This window comes from Mesocricetus auratus, unplaced genomic scaffold (genome assembly GCF_017639785.1).
Source record: "Mesocricetus auratus isolate SY011 unplaced genomic scaffold, BCM_Maur_2.0 Super-Scaffold_100009, whole genome shotgun sequence".
NCBI lineage: Eukaryota > Metazoa > Chordata > Mammalia > Rodentia > Cricetidae > Mesocricetus > Mesocricetus auratus.
In genome coordinates this window covers 36542965-36562527 of record NW_024429193.1, presented here as the reverse complement: position 1 = coordinate 36562527, position 19563 = coordinate 36542965, and the positions used below count along the sequence as shown (strand labels likewise).

Here is a 19563-nt window from a genome sequence, read left to right as displayed (position 1 = left end):
ATGCTCCGCTCAGAGCCAGTGTGTCTATTATTGCTGCCATCGCCCTGGACGTTAGACTCTAGCTTCTTCATCCTTTCAAAGTAGAACTCACACCAACAATGCCCCAGGGAGCTTCTAGTCCTTCAGCTTTGAATTGGAACACATCATTGTGCCCCTGATTCTGAGGGTTCTAGCTTCTCGGACTGCACAGCTGCCAGATTTTCTGTCTTGATAGCCTTCAGGTGGCCATTGCAGGACTACTCAGCCTCCTATCACATAAGCCAGTCCAATAAAGCCAATGTTCTTATGGTTCAGTTCTGAGACATGGGAACTCCAGCTAGTGCCAGTGGCATGGATAATCCATTCAGGACAGGTCCTCAGCTCAACTCAAGAAAGCCCATTTCAGGGCTAGAGAGATGGCTCAGAGGTTAAGAGCACTACTTGCTCTAGCAGAGGTCCTGAGTTCAATTCCCAGTGACCATATGGTAGCTTACAACCATCTATAATGAGACCTGATGCCCTCTTCTGGCATGTAGACAGAACACTATATACATAAATAAAAATAATAAAAATTTTAAAAGGCAAGCCTATTTCATCAGAGGTTGTCTTTTTTTTTTTTTCCGAGACAGGGTTTCTCTGTATTGTTTTGGAGGCTATCCTGGAACTCGCTCTGTAGACTAGGCTGGCCTCAAACTCACAGAGATCCACCTGCCTCTGCCTCCCAAGTGCTGGGATTAACGGTGTGTGCCACCAACACCCGGCCAGAAGTTGTCAAAGCCAGTACCATGGGCAAAAGTTTGAGGGTGGCACCAACAGAGCTGCTGGTGACACATTCCTTACAAGAAAGCAAAAAAGGGTCATGTTGTTCAAGGTGTCATCCTGGGCGCCCAGAGCCCCAATATACAGTTGGCACCTCCTAGCTCAGCCCCAAGCACAGCTAATTAGTTGTAAGATTTTTTTTGGATTTATTAATTTTGTATTTGATGTGCATGAGTGCTTTGCCTACATGTACATATGTGCATCATGTGTGTAGCTGGTGCTGGAAGGGAAGGTGTGGGAATCCCCTGGGATTGGAGTTATAGACGATTGTGAGCCCTCAGCACTGAGAACCAAACTCCAGTCCTCTGCAAGAGCAATCAGTGATCTTAACCACTGAGCTATCTCTCCAGGCTCCAGCTGTGAAATCTGGGGTTTTTTCTTTTGTTTGTTTTAGACAAGGCCTTACTATGCAGCTGTAGCTGTCCTGGAACTCATTCTGTAGACCAGGTTGGCCTTGAACTCACAGAGATCCACCTGCCTCTGCTTCCCAATTGCTGGGATTAAAGGTGTGTGCCACCACATCCAGCTTTGAGCTGGATTTTGAACAAATTTCCTTAACACACACTACCTGGCTCTAAATATTCTCATCTGTAAAATGAGGGAAAGGACACAGGACTTGTTGCTTGGTTTACTGTCAAATCTAAATGATTTTAAAAGTATCCTGGCAAGGCAAAGGCCCCATAAATATTAATTAATATAAGTTTAAAAAAAGGATCAGGTATCACCTTATGGGGGGGAAACAAAAACATCAAAAAGTGGCTGAAAAGCATAGCTCAGTAGTAGAAAACCTGTACCTACTCTGCCAAGTACCACATAAAAGAAAAACCCTTCAGGCTCGCTACTGCTCCTCAGTGATTATCTCTAGATGGTGTTCAGTAAGAACAGTGGACCTGAACTCCTCCACATGACAGGCCTGCATGCAGGGTTGCCTCTTGCCTGGTGCCTGGGAACTTGGATTTTGCCAGGGTTCCCTCCCACCCTTGTCGATAAGAGGTTGGCCTTGCCTAAACTGTGCAAACAATATGGTTTATGCTGAACACCTGCTTTCCTCCTGGGAGTCTCAAATTGGCACCTGGGCCAAGCAGAGGCTGCCTTTGTGACTGGCCCCTTCCATAAAATCTTGGATGTTGAGTCTCTAATGAGTTCCCTGGGTGATAACATTTCAACCAGTTCCCACATGGAGAAGTCCTTGCTCAAGGTTTGTGTGTGTCTCACTGTCTCGGAACAGCACCCCCGGAACCTGTGTGCCTGGATCTTCCCAGAGTGCACCCTCTATTCTCTTTCTTCTTGCTGAGTGTACAGACATTTGTTTCCTGACTGGGGTTACCCGGGTGTCCGCCTAGGGAGTTTCCAAACCTGGGAGTGCTTGGGGGAAGCCTCTCAATGCGATGCTGCATCAGTTACCACATTATCTAATTGAATGGAGATAAATGAACATGGTCTAACAAAAGACTCAAAAGCATAGTGTCTGAAAACAAATGTTGGTTTAGGAGGGGGTTGCTGGGGATGGGAGAATCCATACCTCCCCCACTGCCGCTGCTACCTTATTCGTGCTAGGTAAGCATTCTGTCACCCTCCAACTCTTGGAAGAACTAGTCCTGTATGAAAAAAGGATACAAATGCCACTGGGCACTGTTTTAGTCATCTGTAGCTTCTCTAAAATAATAAAGGCATAAAGAGCCTTAGGACTTACAGTTTAACCGCCTCACACACACTGAAACAGAAAGCAGCAGGGCTATCATTTAAATCATTTGGGTCATTACACACTAAAAACTTTCTCGTCCTGTCCTACCCATGTGTGATTTTTTCCCCCTCCTCAATCAACTCTTATGAGACAGGGTCTCACAATGCAGCCCTGGATAACCTGGACCTCATATGCAGATCACACTGGCTACACATTCATAGTTAACCTCCTGGGTTCTGGAGTTTGGGTTGTGTACCCCCATACCTGGTGGAAACAACGGTTTGATTTGTGTGCATTTTTTGTTTTATTTATTTTCACTATGTTAGGGAATGAACCTAGGGCATCAGGCATGCTAACCAGGTGTTCACACCACTGGGCTTGACCCCCAGCTCCACCACTGATCACGTGACTGGCTTTTCTACATATGTGGAGGGAAATTGCACATTCGATCACAAATCCTGTATGTTGTGGCAGCTCTGTGTCAATGTGTTGGATTAGGAATGCTCTATCGTTTCTGTGTCTGTTTGAAATATACTCAGTCAACAAGAATTACTTGAACACCCTCTTCTGCCAAGCAGACTTGTGAACTTCTTTGGTTGAACATGAATCCTGCAGCTTAGAAATCCTCATTAGGAAAGCCTCTGGAAAATTCTATTCTCCTCTGTGGAAGAGAATCATATGTTTGGGGGATGTTCTGGGCTTGGTATCCAATGTGCTTGTTACAGGTATGGTTTTCTATGTCTTCAATGGAATGTAGCTTTCTCATGGGGGAGAAACCATTTTACAAAGGCTTAATGAAATGGTGTATTTTTGAGAACTCACTATGGAGCTCAAGCTGACCTGCCCCAGCCTGGGGATTACAGCCATGAGCTACCATGACCCAAATGGTACTTCTCTCCAGCTGGTTAAATTTAAAACACTGGAAAAATAAAATAAACAGTTTCACTCAAGGCTCTTCAAATCCAGGCCTGAGCATATTCTTTTGAGGGTGAGCCGATGGCATTCCTATGTCACTCACAGGTCTACAAGCATTTGTCTACTCTGAAGAGAACTGAGCCTTCCAGCCCTCCGTAGCCCTTCTGGTTCTCATAACAGTGTGGTTTGCATTACTGCTGCTGCTGATGGCTCCTTCTCTTTGAGTGCTGACAGGTTTCACGGAAGGGTTGGGTCAAAACTGTTACTATTTTCCTCTTCAAGTTCTGAACTGAGACATTCCCTGACATACTCGGGACCGTTTTTCTGAGGCGATCTGAAGCCTCTGTTATGCAATTGACAGAAAGGACAGAGACAGATAATAAGTGCATCCAGCTGCGACAGGAAGTGACACAGTAAGTCAAACCCATGTTTACCTACTAAGCGTGGGCGCTGCTGCCTAACCTACACCGGTGTCAGCGATGGAAGAGGAAGAGGAAAATCCTGCTGCAGCTGCCAGGAGCAAATGCTCACCTTGCTTTTCCTGGTTCCAAGATGTCAAAGGACAGAAGGCCGCTGGGTTGACTCTGCAGGGTCACTGAGACTAGAGAAGAAAGCTGCTGGGTCTCCATGGTGACTCTGCTCTCTTGTTCTCCTCTTGGTCTTGGTGTGGCTGAGATGCAGCAGTTGAAGTCACTGTCTTGGACCTAGAAAGATGGGAACTGAAGGTTGAATACGGCAACAGTAGCACTGAAGTCTAGGCCCTGGCTGCACAGGCCTGAGATGGTTATTAACCAGCGCCACTTAGACCGCTGAACTTCACACTTTCCCGTAAAAGGAAATTTTCTACCTTATTTGAGCTGTTGTTGTATCGGGTCTTTTTTTTTTTTTATATAATATACTTTTTTTTAAGGACTCTGTATTGTTTTTTCTTTTTTAACTGTTGCTGTCTTTTTTTTAAAATTTTATTATGAATACAACATCCTGCTTCTACGTATGCCAGTAGGCCAGGGGAGGGCACCGGATCTCATTACGGATGGCTGTGAGCCACCATGTGGTTGCTGGGAATTGAACTCAGGACCTCTGGAAGGGCAGTCAGTGCTCTTAACCTCTGAGCCATCTCTCCAGCCCTGTATCGGGTCTTTAAGAGAGTGTAGAACCTGGTGTGGTGGCTCAGTGGGTAATGCACTTGTTCCTCAAGCCCAAGGACCCAAGTTCAATCCCCGTTTCCCATGTAAAGCCAGAAGGAGGGACCTGACCCTCACATATGTGCCAAGGCATGCCCCCTCCCTACATGTCATACACAGAACAATAAAATTTAATGAAAAATAATGAACATTTTTTAAAAATCTAGAGCCAAACTAATAAATCTATCTTTTTTCTCTGTTTTCTACACCTACTACAAGAATGATCACCTTGTCACTTCTAAATTTACCAGACCCCAGTTGAAGTGGCCATATGAGAACTTCCTGTTCTTCCATCCAGGAAATTGACTGGTCCAGCTTTTGTCTTCTGGTTAGGTAAACTGAGGAAGGAGAATCAGAGTGCAAGCCTCGCTACTGGGCATCCCCAGGGAAGGACATTCCCAGAGGGAGGTCATCTACTTTACTCAACCAGGCTTATGCTCTGAGACCAACCAGTCCTAAAGGCAGTGTTACTGGGAAAGAAATAATTTGCTGGGCCATGGTGGCGCAGGCCTGTAATCCCAGCACTGGGGAGGCAGAGGCAGGTGGATCTCTGTGAGTTCCAGGCCAACCTGGTCTACAGAGTGAGTTCCAGGACAGTCAGGGCTATGGCACAGAGAAACCCTGCCTCGAAAATCAAACAGAAAGAAAGAAAGAAAGAAAGAAAGAAAGAAAGAAAGAAAGAAAGAAAGAGAAAAATAGGCAGCAGTGGCGCACACCTTTAATCCCAGCACTTGGGAGGCAGAGGCAGGCAGATCTCTGTGAGTTTGAGACCAGCCTGGTCTACAAGAGCGAGTTCCAAACAGCCTTCAAAGCCACAGAGAAGCCCTGCCTCGGAAAACAAAAACAAAAACAAAAACAAAAAACAAAACAAAACAAAAAAGAAAAGAAAACAACAAAAAAGGAAAGGTATAATTTATAGCATATATAAGTAGATTAGCAAGATTTATGCCCCACCAGCTACCAAGTCCTTGACTCATTTCAGTGGCAAATCCTCAAGTCCAAAGTCCCATTTAAACACCATGTAAATCAGATACAATGAGACTCTAGGCACATCCTGAGGTGAGATTTCCCCTCCATCATCAATGAACCTGTAAAACACAGTCATCTATATGCTTTCAGAGCAAACTGGCTAGCCACTCCCTTTCTAAAAGGGAGATAGAAGGGAGGAGATGACAGGTCCCAAGCAAGTCGCAAACCTAACAGCATAAGCACCCCACATCCTCAAAGCCGAAGACCTCTTCAGATACCATTCCCTGCCCTTTCTTCTCTGTGGGACAGTGGTCGCGCCCCTGTGACCCAATCTTCTGGATGGACTGAAACTGCAGTCCCTCAATTGCAGCCTTCATGGCTGAGATTCTGTACTTGGAGTTTTAATAGGTAGGGCTCGAACCCCCATGACTCTGAGAATAGTGCAATTTTGTCTTCCAGTAGCTCTATGATCTCATCAAAAATAATTTTTAAAAAGACTACAAAATTGACTTCCCCCCATCCTTCCTTCTCCTGATTTGTATTTGAGACCAGGTCTTGCTATGTAGTCCTTGTTGGCCTAGAACTCACTAGGTAGATGAAGCCCACCTCAAATGGGCAACAACTTTCTGGCCTCTGTCTCACAGGTTCTGGAATCGGAAATGTGTATCACCTTACCTGTTTTGAGACAGGGCTTGCTATGTAACCCAGGATGACTTTGAACTATCTTCTTACCTCAGCCTTCCAAATATTAATTGCCGGGATAAACTACCAGGCCCAGCAAGGCAACCATTCCTTAATCTGCCCCCCTCCCTCCCCCTCCCTTCCCACTGGTGACATTCTGTTCAGTGCGCACAGTTAACACAACACAAATATCCTTATAGAACTTGGGCTGTGTCAGTTGGCCACACCCTGAGAGACTGACCTCTTCTGAGCTTGCTTTCGCAGTTTTCACAGGGTAGGTAGGGGGAGAATTTTCTAAATCTTTTTCATTCTAGTTCCCTTTGCTTAACAGTCCTGACTTCAAGGAATTTCTACCTTCTCACGTTTTACTATTAGGACCTGGGCTCCCATTAGGACACTTGGCTTAGAAATCTATCCAAGTAAATGGTCAAGTCTCCCGCTTCTCCACCTCCCAAAAAACACAGAGAATAAACACAGGCTCTGTGCTCGACAAGGACGGTCTTACTATCCAATGACATGCTCCTTTCTGATGGAGTCCTCGTCACGATGGAGTTACCACCCATATGATTATCATGTTAAGCAAAATAAGCCGGATTTAGAAGGACAAACTCTCTAAGAAGATGGTAGCTTTCTTCTTTCCTCTGAGTTCCCAGGAGACTTGATTTTAAAGTTGGTTCTTGACAATCAGGGCTGCTGATCCAGTCTTGCCTAGACCACCCTTTACCCAGTTCCCAAGCTCCTTCAGCACCAGAAAGCTCACACAGAACCATGGTACTTCTCAGTACTCAGCGCCATCTTCATACACACAGGCCACAATAGCAAATATCCCACATGCGGGAAGTTCGCCCAAAGCAGCAAAGTCGCCAGCCCAGTGTCTGCTAAGGGTTCTTCTGTTTCTAGAATGCCAACTGCATACATAGCACAGATAGAGCCAAAGAATACCATGCCAGGCTATGTACCAGAAGGAATCAAAGTGCGCAACAATAGACAGGGAGGGCTACACACCCATGTTTATTGCAGCACTATTCACAACAGCCAAGATAGGAGTCAGCCCTGTGCCCATCGGCATATGAATGGGTAAAGAAAATGTGATAACAACACACAATGTATTTTTTTTATTCCACCATAAAGAAGAATGGAAGTATGCCATTTCCAGGAAAATGAATGAACAGGAGAACATCGTGTTAAGCAAAATAAGCCAGATTCAGAAAGACAAACTTACATGTTTTCTCTCATATGAGTAATCCAGATTTAGAAACAACAAAAAGACATGTAAATAGAAGGGAGGCTGTTTCAGAAAGAGGAGGAGGCCAGTTAGAGGAGTATGGGAAGGCAAACATAATCAAAGCATTATATGTGTATGAAACTGTCATAATAAAGCATGGTGTTTTGTAAAAATTTATATGTACACATGTTGGAACACAGTCCAGGAATGAAGTTGTGTGAGAATTCTGAGAACTTGTGAGAAGGTTCCAAGAAAACAAGACTACACTGCACACCTTTCTCCCCAGCACTTGGGAGGCAGAGGCAGGTGGATCTCTGTGAGTTCAAGGCCACTCTGGTCTCCAGAGCGAGTTCCAGGACAACCTCCAAAGCAATACAGAGAAACCCTGTCTCAAAAAAAAAAAAAAAAAGCTGCCCGCTGACCAGTCACCTCCCAAAAATGGCAACCACTTTGGTTTTGATTTCAACATGAATTTGGGGGGAACACTAACAGTCAGTCTGTAACAGACAGAATGTAATAAGCTGCAGATGGGCAGACTTGGGAACCTCCAGTCACGGTGAGTGTAACTGGAGAAGACAGTGGTGAAGAATGTATAAGTTCAGCTCCATCTTTGGCTACATAACAAGGTAGAGACCAGCCTCAGGTATAAAAAAAAACTCTGTCTCAAAGAAAGAAAGAAACCTCGTGAGTTTTCATAAAAAAGTTTGGATAATAAATTCCCAGTAATGTAAGCCATGCTTTTCAAGGCATGGATTTTATATCGTGCGTAACTTAACTTCTAGGAGTCCAGGACGGAGCCTGACACACAGAGGACACTCGGGTCATTTGTTAACTGAGTGAGTGAGCTAGCAGAAAAGACGTGTATTCTAAAAGCACCGTTTACCAACCTTTGTTCATCCTTTTTGGGCTGGCCCTGAATGCTACAGCGGTTTTGGCTCACATCGGAAAGAGACGACAAGTTTTTTAAGTTGTATATTAACCAGGCCTTTGACTGGTTATGTAAATATAAAAGCAGTCTTCAAGAGGTAACCTGGAAACTTTAGTTGAAAAAGAGGATCTGGACGTTGTTAATAGTCTTCTTGTTAACTTTCCATCGCTGTGACAAAATGCTGGGGGAAGATCGATTTATATGGTGGGAAGGTTTGTTTTGGTTCACTCTTTGGAAGATTTAAACCTGTCGTGGTCAGCCAGTCTTTGGGCCTGCGGCAAGCAGATACTTGAGGGCAAGGAGCACATGGTGGAGCTGAGTCAAAACTTGGCCAGGAAGCCGAGGGGGGAGAGAGAGGGAGGCTAAGGTCCTAGGGGCACCAGTGACCTTTACTTCATCTACTCAAAGTTCTACTTTCCTTTAGCACCCCAGACCTCGGGGACATAGAACTGGAAACAATGGAGTTGTCTGCTTCTCTCACATCTGTCTCAACTTACAAACCAGACAGAAAAAGCTTACGAAGGTCAGATGCATCGCTTGTGCAACACCCCACAGCTACACATCTTCAGGCTCCAGGCTGATCTCTTAACATCTGCCCTGCAATTCTCACTTTATTTAAAAATGTTTAGTAGGGATTGGCTCCAAAAATACTTAACCGATGTCAAGGGAAAACAAATCGTTTGAATTTAAAAATAATCACATTTTCCAAAAAATAGTAAAATCTAGCTCTGCCTTCTTCTTGCTACGTTGCCTAGGCTGGTTTTGCTTGGATCCCTGAACTCAGATGTTCCTCTTGCCTCAGTCTGAAACTAGAAACTATCATGCCCAACGTTTCTTGGACTTCCCCTTGCTCTATCTGTTGGTGAAGTCATGACTATGATTTCTCACTGTTCTGGAGGCTGGGAAGCCTGTGGACTCCGTGACTGCACAGGGCTGCTGTGTGTCCCAATGCTGCACCCTCACTCGGCACGAGACAGAGAAGAAGGGGCCAGTTGTCTTCTGAAGCCTCTTTTATAAGATCCATAATCTCATCCCAAGGGAGGGGCCCTCAAGACCTGGTGACTCCTGCAGGTCCCATCTTTTTGAGACTATCACATTGCAGAGTAAGTTAGGGGACTCTGTGAGACCTCTGCAGAGTAAGTTAGGGGACACAGTCAGATCATTGCAGAATAAGTTAGGGGACTCTGTGAGACTCTGCAGAGTAAATTAGGGGACACAGTCAGATCACTGCACCATTGGTGAGATAACAAAACCAGACAGACAATCAGAAGTGCATTTCAACAACTGAAATGGATGGGGGGCGATGGGGTGGAGGCTGGGGGGTGTTTGGAATGATGCCTTTAAGTCACATATTTGGAATAATGCCTATAAAGCACATCCATACACAATTCTAGCTGAGAGCTCCAAGCAAAAAGCATCCAAATCCCTTTACAAAGCAATTTCCTTGAAAACTTTTTTTGGCAGGGAGGGGAAGGAAAAAATTTTAGGTGAGGCTAAAAAATGTTTTGTTTTTTGTTTTTTTAAATCTATGATCACAATCCAAACAATTTAAAAAGCGAAGTTGGAGACAGAAATGGAAACTAATGTGGAGGCCAGTTCTGAGCACACAAAAGGGAGTGGAAAATTTCTTTCCTATTATGCTGACCACATTCCTCGGCTAAAGCATAAGCTCACAGCTGAACCAGCACCATAGTATAATAGGCGTGTTTTTATCCAGGACGGCTGGACGATGGGTCCACCTACTTTCTCAGAGCTGGCGGTTGAATGCAGGGCTTCCTGCCTGCTGCAAACAAGGCACTCTCTACTTTCTGATTCATATGTAATTCAATTGCTCAGGCTGCCCTTGAACTCACACTAGCACAGGCAGGCTGTGAACTTAGGATCGGGCTACCTCAGCCTCCCGAGCAGTTCGAACTGGTTTGAGGTTTGAATCACCTTCCTGGCCTTCCTACCTAATTTCAGTTTGGGGCAGAGTTACCAGATACACTACTCAGGATTCCATTTTTAAAATCATCTTAATGCCCAGCTAATTTGGACTTATTTTAATCCTTGTTTAATTCAGAAACACACACAGAAGGTTGTTTCTGGTTTTTGTTGTTTTTGACTTCCTGTCTTCATTGTTAATTGTAGTAGTCTGTTAAAATACATCTGATGTTGGTTTAAATAAAGCTTGGGCTGAGATATAGCTCATTAAGTAGTAGAGTGCTTACAAGCAAGCGTAAAGTCCTAGGTTCTAGGCACAGCACTGCATAAAATTAAACTGTAATCCTAGTGTTTGGGCGGGGGAGAGGCTGAAAGACCAGACTTTCAAGGTCACCCTCAACTAGATAGCAAGTTCAAGACCACAAACAGGGAGCAGGAGTGTGTTCCCTAACTCGAAGTTTTGGAGGCTGAAAATACAAAATCATGCAACTCCTGGTGGGGACCTTTGGAGCTGTGTTTCAGCATGGCGGATGGCACCATGGCAGGAACATGTGAACAGGGAGAGATCACACACTGAGACTGGGCGCCAGAAGCAGGGAGGGGCCGGTCTGGTCTTTCTCTTTTCATAACAACCCATTCTTGTAAGAATTAACTAAGGTCCCAAGAGAACTTCTTAACCCTTTCTGGGGGCCATGCACTAACGCCCTAACCACCTCTCTCTTGGCCTTACTTCTCAGCGCATGTCTCAGTTAGGGTTTCTATTTCTGTGAAGGAAGACATTAAACTGGGGCTGGTTCACAGTTTCAGAGATTTAGTCCAGTATCACCGTGGTGGCATGGAGGCAGACACGGTGCTGGAGAAGGAGCTGAGAGTTCTACAACTTGATCCACAGGCAGCAGAAGCAGACTGAGACACTGGGCCTGGCTTCATCATAAATGAGACCTCAAAGTCCGCCTCCACAGTGACACATACTCCAACAAAGCCATACCTCCTAATAGTGCCACTGCCTATGGGGGCCATTTTCTTTCATGTATGTGTTTCTATGTAAATTCATATGTACATAGTGCATGCGAAGGCCAGGGGCCTTGCTTTTGAGTATCTCACTTTAACATGGAACTTTCTAGGCTGTTTGGTCTGATCCCTTCACCTCCCCAGTGCTGGATTCCACATGTGCCACCACACCTGGGTTTTTAAGCTGATTCTGGAGATCAGACTCAGGTCCTTATGCTCTTACAGTAAACACTTTACCAGTGGGCTCATCTGCCTAACTAAGCCCCATCCCTTAAAGATTCTACCGACACCACCTCCACACTACAGACGTGGACCTTTGGAACATAACACCCATCCATCCAAACCACGACATTATCCTTTAGGACCAAACTCCTCACAGCCTTCAAAGCCCTCTTGCTCTGACCTCTGCCTGACCCTCTTACTTCACCATTCTACCCCCACTCAACTCAATGCCTCTAGCGACTTCTCTCCCTTCTCTGGGTTTCCAGCCCATCCTCTCCCCGGAATGCGTCCTCCCTTTATCTTATCAACATTCCCATCTCCACTGACCATCCATTCTTCTGCAGACCTCTCTCCCATAGCACATACCCAGACTCCAGGGCAACATTGTTTACCACACGTTAACACTTGGCTAGCACTAGTAGCCCATGTTCCCAGTCATACTGGCCTGACCAGATGATCGCATTCTGTAAATGGCATTCTTTATTAGCTTTTTTCACATTCATCTATTAAATATGAGAAATATATTTAATATTTATTTAATAATAAATCACTTAATATAAATAATCAAAAGTTATTAGGGGGGCCCAGATATAGCAGTGTTAAAAATTAAAACAATATTTTTACCAGGGCACGAGATAGTGGCAGGTCATCCTCAGACACACAGTCCATTCTGGGCTGCCTGAGACCAAGATTCAGAAATAACAAAGCAGACATGATTCATGGATCAGGCAGAACTGGACCCTAACCAGTGCAGTTCCATAGGGGCAGTAAAGAAAAGGGAGGCTTTTGTGAGCAGTTGGCAGTAACAAGGCAAAGGAAACGTCTGATTGGTTAAATCAGAAAGCCTAACACCCTTAGCTGGTGGTTTCTGATTGGCTAAATGGAAGTTTCAGACAAAGTTTCATTTTAACGGCCTCCCAATTTATTATTGTTGTAGTTGCCTTGCTGAGAGGCAACCCAGGCCCTGGCACATGTTAGGGAGTATTGCTACCACAGAGTTCAGCTCCTAGCCCACAACTAATTATTCGAACATCCTTGTGTGAAGTATCAGGAGATATACACTGTTGGACAGAATGGTTCTTGCCCTATTGAAGTTTATCATCTAATGGGAAGGAGGAAAAAAAATAGGGTTAGCAGGGTCTTCGGTTTCCTATATGCTTTAAATCATTGAATCAATCCAAGCATCTTCATTACCGAAACGTAAATGCATGTGTGTAAGTTGGAGATGCAACTAAACATAATTATTTTAAGAAACAGGTGCCCAGCAATTTTGAACAGAACAGAACTTCTCCTTTGCCACAGTGCTAAAGGACTTGTGTTTCAGAAAGGTGTCTGGCTTTCATATTTCAGTGTAAACAAGTTTACAAAGGAATTAAGCTGCATTAGTATTCTGATCCCTTCTTAAATCAAATTATCTAAGGTTTTTGGTAAGCAATAAAGAGGATTGGAATGTGGGCCATTGCTTTACTTTAGAACATTTGCTTGGCGGAGGTTCTGGGTGTTTGCCCTACTCTTTATAGGCAGGAGTCTTTAAGTTACAACAAACTCAAGGACTTAGGTTAACATAAAGGAGTCAAAATGGAGCAAGTGTGTGGGATGGGTAAGGGGGAAAGCCCAGAGGCTGCCATCTTCATTGCCTGAGAGTCAGTCAACACATCAGAATCTTTCTAAAACACACACTGGGCTGGGCATGGTGGTGCATGCCTTCAATCCTAGAGCTCCAAGGCACAGGCAGGTGGTTTGAATCTATGAGTTCAAGGCCAGCCTGATCTACAGATGGAGTTCCAGTAACAACCAGGGCTATGCAGAGAAACCCTGTCTTGAAAAAACCAAACCAAAAACAAAACAAAAAAACCATACTATACGTGAGCACATCGAACACCAAGCCATCACAGAATGTCTCCAGCAAGGTTTAAACCCCAGACCACATAGCCCTTGCTCTCTTGCTCAATTCCAGGCTGCTAAACCGGAAGGCCCTGGGTCACACCTGGTTCACACCTAACCTAGAGGTCAGCCACTTTTGACCTTGAATGACAATCAGTGAAATTAGTGGAGCGTTAAGATAAAACTAAAAAGGGACCAGAGGGAAGGATGGGGAAGGAGAGAGTCACCCAGAAGAGAGGACAATGAAGGAACTCAGAAGGAGACCAGTCCTCCCTTTAGGATTCCAAGAATCAGTACTGCCCCGCCCCTGTCACCCCTGCCTCCCTGGGCTCACCTCCAGCCCTGCTGACTCCTCTGCTTTCCTCACTCCTCCCCCCTCCCTCTAGCGCCTTCTTAAAGACCTGACCTATCCTGCTCCACACTGAGGGGCTTTTCTAGAGCTTCCAACTCTTCCCTTCTACCTTAACCAAGAATTTAATTTCAGTTTTAGTTCTGTTGGTTTTGGTTGAGATAAGGTTTACTGTAGCAGGGTTAGCCATGTAGCTGAGGATGACGTTGACCTCTGACCCTCATGTCTCTGCCTCCCAAGTGCTAGAGTTAAATTTGGGCACGCATCGCCACTTGCTCTTCACCAAGTTTTATACTGTAGCCAAACTAGCCTTCCCCAGCTTCTCTAGTGTTGGGATTACAGGTAAGTGTCACTATGCCAAAGGAAGGCTTCATTTAAATCTGCTGAACCCCTGGCTTCTCAAGAAGAACTGCACTCAAAATGACATGACCTTTTGCTCTGTCATGGACCCTGTCTGGTTACTTAATCCCTTTGTTCTTTCTGAGTTCATTTTTGTGATTTCACAAGTTTACAGTTCTAGCTGCTTTTGTTATCTTCCTCCAAATATGAGTAGTCCCAGAATTTAGCTTTCACTTTTTTTGTTTTCTTTACACAACCTGCCTGAGGGAACTATTGATTATGATGATGTAATACATCGTGACCAAAAAAAAAAAAAAAAAGAAAGAAAAAGAAAAAAATTAAATCACAGGGACAGATAAAATTTGCTTTTGAGCCAGGCAGTGGTGGCACACAAATTTAATCCCAGCACACGAGAGGCAGAGACAGGTGGATCTCTGTGAGTTCCAGACCAGTTTGGTCTATAGAGTGAGTTCCAGGGTAGCCAGGGCTACACAGAGAAATCCTTTTTCAAAAAACAGAGGGGGGGGAGGGAGAAAGTTTTAAGAAACAGAGAAAATACACACACACTCCCACACTCACCTACACACCCACACTCACACACACACACACTACACTAAAACTTTCATGGAGATGGGGACAAAGGGACTGGAGTTCAAAGTCATCCTCACCTATCTACTGAACTCTCTTACTTTCCCTGTCACCCATCAATCCAAACAGGTTGTGAATAGCAGGGTCAGGACAAAAGGTGTACAAACATCTCTTTAAGATGCTTTCAACTATTTTGGGTTTATAAACAAAGCAAAGTATCTGGATCATTCAGTACTTCATAACTATAATTTTGCTGCTGTTATGAACCATGCAGTAGCATCTGATACATGACCCCAAAGGGGTCAAGACCCACAGTTTGAGAACCCTTGACATGCTGTGTTCTAATCAGTCAGGGTAATGTGGGAAGGCCCTATCTCACAGGGGAAAAAAAAAAACTTGAAAGAGAAAATTTTCTCAATATATTTTTATTTAAATTAGAAACAAGCTTGCTTCACATGTTGATCCCAGCTCCCTCTCCCACCCCTCCTCCCTTGCCCCTCACCAGTCCCCCAAACCCCCACCCAATCCCCACACCATTACCAGGGAGGATGAGGCCCTCCATGGGGCATCTGAAAGGGAAATTTTTTAAAGTATATGAGGAGATGCTCAATGTATTTATGGGAAAAACTGAAATTAAAACTTTTTAAGTGTGTGTGTGTGTGTATGTGTGTGTGTGTGTGCACGTGTGCGTGTGCCATACTTGCATGTGGAGGTCAGAGGATGAGTTTTGGGAGTTGGTTTTCTCCTTCCACGATTCCTTATTTCTATCCCAGAAAGGCACAACTTGAGCTGTTTGGGCTCTTTCTCATGCCTTGTCCTGTGCTCTCATCTGGAACATCAGCTTGTATTTGGGAAATAAAAGTCTCAAAGCTCAGTAAAGTGCTTGAAACACAAGTGTGATTCTAAGGGGTCATACACAGGTCATCAGGCTTGGAAGCAAGTGTCTTTAATTTCTGAGGCATCTCACTCACTCAGTTGTTCCTCACAAAGTTAAACACAAACCTTTCACCTGCCAGCCCTTGGACCTGGAGGTATGTATCCAAGAGAAATGAAAGCATGCCTATGTTAATGGCATGTTCATGAAGGACTGCAGGAGCTCTCCAGGTGGTTCTTGATTGACAGGGGTTTAGGATTTCTCAGTCTACAGTATTGTGAAAGTGACGTGCATCCAGAAGGCACTGAACTTCAAATTACAAATTCCTTCCTGCACTTTTGTTTTTTGTTTTGTTTTTAGAGATAGGGTTTTTCGGTGTAGCTTTGGAGCCTGTTCTGGAACTCACTTTGTAGACCAGGCTGGCCTTGAACTCAGAGAGATCCACCCACCTCTGTCTTCTGAGTGTGGGGATTAAAGGCATGCACCATCACCATCTGGCTTGCAGTTTTGTTCTTAAGACAGTCTTTCTACATAGCTCTGGCTACCTTGAATTTGCTATGTGGACCAGCTGGTCTTGAATTCACAGAGATCTGCCTACCTCTGCTCCCCAGTGCTGGCATTAAATGGTTATACCATCATGCCCAGCCGGACTACAAATTCTTCTCTTCTCCTAGGAAAGTGCTGTGTGGTCTAAGGCTTTCTCCTGATGTTGAGCAGCAGTAGGGAATTGCAGTCACCCAGGCGATCAAGAGGATAAACAATCATGCAGACAGTTCACACCTGTAGTCTTATCACTTTGGTGACACAGGAAGATTGCTGCAAGTTGGAGGCCAGCCGGGGCTACACAGCGAGTTCTAGGCTAGTTTAGGCTCCAGGCTAAGGCCTTGTCAAAAATAAAACAGAAATGAGAACAGCAGAGAGCAACTGAAGATAGTCTGTGTGTTGTTAAGCTATGATGTTCAGTAGATTAGGTGTCGTTTGAATTGGAATTGGTCACCATAATCTCATAGAGAGTGGCACTATTAGGAGGTATGGCTTTGTTGGAGTGGGTATGCCCTTGTTGGAGGAAGTGTGTCACTATGGGGTCAGGCTTTGAGGTTTTCTATGTTCAGGATACCACCCAGTGTCTCAGTCAACTTCCTGTTGCCTGCAAGAGGTAGAGGACTCTCAGCTACTCCTCCTGCACCACATCTGCCTGCACGCTGCCATGCTCCCCACCATCACGGGATAATGGACTGAAACTCTGAAATTGTAAGCGAGCTGCCCCAATTAATGTTTTACTTTATAAGAGTCATACTGTCTCTCGTCACAGCAACGAAAACCCTAAGACAGGTGTGTTTATTTTATTTCGACTTATACAATATTGTTAATTTATTATGGGTTTATTTGTGATAGCACCAAACTTTAATCAACTAGCAGATTAATCAGCAAGGGAAGTAATTAACACACACTCGTTTGTATCCCTGTGCTACAGGCATGAGCTAATGATACATCACAATGCGAACGTCAAGATTTAAAATTTTGTTTTTATTATCTTAGGGAGTGTGTATGATGTATGTATGAGTGTGGGCATGCATATGCCACAGAGTACATATGGACAATCGGGTAGAGTTTGTTCTTTCCTTCTTTACTGGGGGTTCGGGTATTGAACTCAGGCTGGAAGGCTTGCTCAGCGAGAGTTTTACTCACCGAGACATCTTGCCAGTCCTGAAGATAATTTTGCTAAGTTAAGGAAGCCTTGAGGATGATGGCTACATTCATTCTCTGGTTGTGATGTTTTATGGAGAAGAGTTGTGTGTTTCTGTCAAACTGCACTTTATCTGGTGTTTGTGGCTCAATCAGTTGTGTTTCAGTAACAAAATTAATGATTATTCTAATTTTGTTCTGAGATGGGGTTTCTCTGTGTAACAGCCCTGGCTGTTCTGAAACTCACTTTGTAGACCAGGTTGGACTTGAACTCACAGAGATTGGCCTGCCTCTGCCTCCTGAGTACTGGATTAAAGGTGTGCACCGCCACTGGCTGGCTTGCTCTCAATTTTTAGTGAGAAAACCCAGCTGCACCGACAGAACCCACTAGACTACAGTACTTCAGTGGCAGTGGCAGAGCTGAGAACACATGTACTTGGGGAGGATAATGGTTGATTACAGGATTGGGGTACATGTTAATGTTCATTTTGAAGCCACAAAGGGACAGGAGAGTTAAATCCCCACAGCTGTGACTGCTGCCACTGTCCATCAACAGTGCCGTTTCATATCACAAACCTTTGTGCAGGACGCTGCAGTCCTTAGCAATAACTTGTTGAACACTAGGATCCACTCCTTTGGTGACACAAATGAATAAAATGTCCAGCATTCTACCCAGTATGATTTAGGATGATTAGAATGGCATCGACAATTTCCTTACCCATCGTGGCCAAGGGGAGCCCCGAGGCCTGGGGTTCTGCAGGAGGGCTGGGGCTGAGGCTGTAATTTCTACTTCAAATCTGGCTGCCAGGTTTCTAGTATTAGTTCTAAAAAATGGGTTTGGTCTGGTGGATGACACAGGGCTACTATCACAGGACTGGAAAAACAGCCCCAACCACTTATTCCATCATATTGGGTCAGTTGCGTCATGTTTCTGTGGAAAGAATGCCCTAATTAGTCCTAGTACCTTCAGAATCAATCAGTAAATCATAAGTCATTTCACATTTCTGCCTATTCGACTCATCCTTGCTCTATTACACTGTATCTTCCAGATTCGGTGAAAAACTCTTTTGGCTAATAGAAATTTTGTGTCCTTTTATTTTCTACATAGCTCAGGCTGACCTCAAACTCACAGCAATCTTCTTGGTGCTGGGATTGCAAGGTTGGGACACCACCCCACACTGCCTTATTTCTATCCCAGAAAGATGTGACTTGGGCTGTGTGGGCTCTCTTCACACAGGCAGCTATTCCTTGTCCTGTGCTCAGGCAGCTATTCCTCGTCCTGTGCTCTCACCTGGGACATCAGCTTGTATTTAGGAAATAAAACTCTCATATTAGGACGCCAAGGCACGAGGTGACACTACGGAGGTGGTGGTGGCCTTGGTCATCTTAGGAATGTGAGTTGCAGCTTTCGAGCTACTAAGACAGGTATGAATTCTACGTAGTATGAATTCTGGCTAAGTAAATGGGTTAGTCTTTGGGAGTCCTACAGTCCAGTGTGGTCCCCCGAGCACAGGCAAGGGACAGTGTTCTGTTCTCACCTTCCTCTGCCTTTGAGATCAGAAGGGAGGAAGGGGACAGGAAGACTACAGAGTGCTGATTCAAAGAGATCCTTGATTTAAAAAACAAACAAAAGCAGGCAGACTCCTCATTCAAGACAGTCCTCTAATTAAAAATATAGGAACAACCAAAACGAGGCAGAGCAACAGCCACTTAAGACCTTCGGACTGGCTGAACTCCCTCCCTGTAAAGATGCTCGCAGAGGGAAACTGCTGCGAATCCAGAAAAGATCCTGAAAAGCCCCCAAGGCTTTGCCACAACACTTTCCCAATTTCTTTCGCGCTGCTTTTAAAGTTTAGACACAACGAGTAGGAATTTGGCAAAGAACATTGACCGAGGCAGAGGTCAGACCCACAGGTGCGGCAGCTGCTGGGGGAGGGAGGACCTGGCAGGTGTTGATGCAGGCCTCCCTGTGCCAAACATGTGGGCTCGGAGGCTGATCCCGGGTTTTCTAGTGCAGCATCGGGGCGCGCTGTGGTCCGGGAGGAGGCGGATGGAGTGGCCGGCCAGCGACGGACCAGCTCGGGGAGCTTCCTGTCCCCTCCACTGTGGGAGCGTCACGGATGCCTGGGAGTTGATGAGAACCGCAGCGGCTGGGAAGCCCCCAGGCGCCGGGGCGGGGCAGCCGCGGGCCGCTGACCAGCCTGGAGGAGGGGTGCGGAGGTCCCGGGTGGCGTGAGGGCGGGGCCGGGGGCTGGGACCCGCGGGAGGGAGCGCCGCGCCCGCCGTGCTGCTATTGGCCAGGA

General features: G+C 45.3%; 1 protein-coding gene across 1 annotated transcript in view; it reads left to right on the top strand.

Annotated features, from left to right (window-relative positions):
* Positions 1-19563, top strand: part of Cnn3 (calponin 3) — a 156364-nt gene that overhangs the window by 105742 nt on the left and 31059 nt on the right. The window lies entirely within an intron of this gene.